Source organism: Tupaia chinensis, unplaced genomic scaffold (assembly GCF_000334495.1).
Source record: "Tupaia chinensis unplaced genomic scaffold, TupChi_1.0 Scaffold139612_1, whole genome shotgun sequence".
Taxonomy (NCBI): Eukaryota; Metazoa; Chordata; class Mammalia; order Scandentia; family Tupaiidae; genus Tupaia; species Tupaia belangeri.
The window spans coordinates 1,330,456-1,333,694 of NW_006199495.1; positions in this window are offsets into that span (position 1 = coordinate 1,330,456).

Here is a 3,239-nt window from a genome sequence, read left to right on the forward strand (position 1 = left end):
ATATTTGCTGTCTATCTGCTCCCATTTATTTCATGTAGCGTGGTGGTACCAGGACTGGGAGAACAAGCTTTCAATAGGAATCAGAGCTCACATTTAACATCTGAATAACAGGAGGAAGTGGTTTAATCTTTTGAATCTGAGTTTCCTCACTTATATAAAGAGGTAAAATATTGCCTACTTCAAGAGTTTCTAAGAATATTAAATGAGTTGATACACAGAAAATGAGTAGCCCAATGCCTGTCCCCCCCAAAAATATTGTGTCTAATTGAAATCTCTTTCGGTACTGTTGTTGCTATTTCTGATATTGCTATTACCACTGCCATCTACATTCTATTGTATAATTTTCACAGTGAATATTACAACTTAAATAATCTATACTTCAAAGGGAAAATACTTTAAGGCATGTTCAGTAACCAAACAAACAAAAAAAAGTTAGATCATTTGATAAAACCTACAGATGCTATGTCTCTTTTGTCTCTATTTCATTCTTTTTTATTTTTTCTTCAAAGTTTTTGTCAAATGGCAGGCAAACTTGCCAGAGAGACAGAGAGAAGCAATGATAGGGATCGTGGAAAACACCCCCCAAGGTTATGGCCAAGTTGCAATCCCTTCTCCTCCATTCTCATCCTGGAGTTTCGGGCATGCATACACAATTTTCAAGCTGCCAGGTCCAGGATTTGAACCACAGTCAGCCATATGAGAGTCCAGCACCATTTTTTCTTTCTTTTTTTTTTTTAAGAACTATTTTTATTTAACTTCATTTATTTATTTACAGGGGCAAAGTGTGTGTGTGTGGGAGAGATGGGGGAAAGGTGAGAAAGAAAGCCACCAGGTCTGGACTCAAACCAATGTTGGCCAAGTAGGATTCCAGTGCCTTTAACCACCGTGCCACCGGTCCCCTGGTCTAGCACCTTAACATCACACCACTTACTGGCCCTGGGTTAGCATCTTTTAGAAACGTATTAACTCTACATGTCAGTGGAGAAGTACAATTAAAATATAGCGATAAGGATACAATTCTTAAAAGTCTTCTAGCTCCCTGGCCACCTTCTGTTTGGAAACATAGTGCAAACTTAAACTGAAAGTCAAGTGTGTAAAAAACACACCATGTAGGAGGGAGTGTATAGTAGGGTGAAGGACGAAAGGGTTCTGGAAAAAACATTCGACAGACTTAAGAATGGAAAATTATAGTTGAAAATGATATATATGGTAATATCTTTGACTTGATTGATGCACATATGTGCATGCTTAGAAAAATCCTATTACTAGCTGTAAAGACATACAATGATTAAAAGTAAATTAAAAACATATATAGTTTTCCCCAAAGGTTTAATTTAATTTCCATTTAGACTAATCATAACACTGATATTAAAGACATAAACTCACCTTATCTGGATGTTTATCCTGTACTAAGTTATTGCAGGGATTACTTAGCCCTCAAGTAATCTGTCCATACGAGATTCCTCTCGCAATTTCTACATCCCATCTGATTTTCAACCACTGATCCATTCAAGTTGCCATTGAAACATTCCCATTTGCTGTCTGCTGACTTCATTCAGATTCAAGGTTATTACTGTTACTCTCCTGGCAATCCTAAACTCAAAGGAATCGTGTCTAAATTCTTTGCCACCCTGGGCAGTGAAAATCATGAGTTATCCATGGTCCTTATTTGCTTAATATTGAAAAGATCTCTCCCAACCTACAGTAGATATAAAACAGCCTAAGTGCTTTGTATAACAGGGAGTAAGCTACTGAAAGAATAAAAATAATATCAATATTCATCATAATAAATATTAATTCTCAGTTATAAATAGGACATACTTTTTGTAATTTTGCAAGGTTTGAATTACATATTCTTAAATTCACCTTCATTCTGCAGTTACCTAAAATTTTATCTTTCCTTCACAACACAAATAAACAAGTATCTACTCAACTGATAAACTAATTCAATTTACCGGACCATGAACTATACATAATTCTAATATCTTCAGTGTGCTTGGTAGCAATGTAAAAAGTTTGCATGCACTAAGAAAGACATTAAAATTTGTACCCTGAAGAAATATGGAGAAGAAACATATGGTATTCACAATGTTAGTGATTACCTCTTAAGAAGCATAAAAAAGAACATTAAGATTCTCCAAAGGGGATTAAAAGAATATCAGTAATGGTTCATGCATTGGTGGGGAAATAGAGTGAAAACTGTAGGTTTATCAAGAAAATATGATTTGAAACCAATGAACTTACCACAAATAGTACAAATAAATTTCACATGTTAAGTCTAATCCTCAGCTGTCAGTGGAGAATTCATTCAGAATGCAATCATTGGTTTTGGGTCCTAGTCCATTCACCAATCACAAACACACACACATACACACACACACACACACACACACACACATGCACATGTATATACATACCTGATTTTTGATAGATGGTTGTAATAAGCTTTTGTCCGTAGACAATTTTGATTATGTAGGCTTCCTTATTATACCCAAAAGTTCATACATTTATTTTTAATATATCTTAATAATGGAGTTGATACTTTTATTCTCCATGTAATGAAGTAGTCATTTATCAGATCGAACCAGGTGGCTTCATGAACCAAGACTCAAATATCTAATTCTGGCATTAATCTCATTCATAAGCCTTGCAAATTCTTCATAAAGAAAACAAAAACATTCACAGATTATATGTTTAATAAATGTTTATTTATTAAAGGAACACACACACACACACATGCACATGTATACATACCTGATTTTTGATAGATGGTTGTAATAAGCTTTTGTCCGTAGACAATTTTGATTATGTAGGCTTCCTTATTATACCCAAAAGTTCATACATTTATTTTTAATATATCTTAATAATGGAGTTGATACTTTTATTCTCCATGTAATGAAGTAGTCATTTATCAGATCGAACCAGGTGGCTTCATGAACCAAGACTCAAATATCTAATTCTGGCATTAATCTCATTCATAAGCCTTGCAAATTCTTCATAAAGAAAACAAAAACATTCACAGATTATATGTTTAATAAATGTTTATTTATTAAAGGAAAAGAGAGAAGAAAAGAGAGCCAGACAAAGGAAAACTCCAGTGATAAACAATCAAAACTCTTCCCTTTTGATTTGTTCTTGGTGTGACAATTAATGATTTCTTTCAACTGAAAAATAACTTTCACTGTAGCTTCTGCCAGATCTTTACCAGAGAGACAGACAATCCTGTTTCTTTCAGCAGG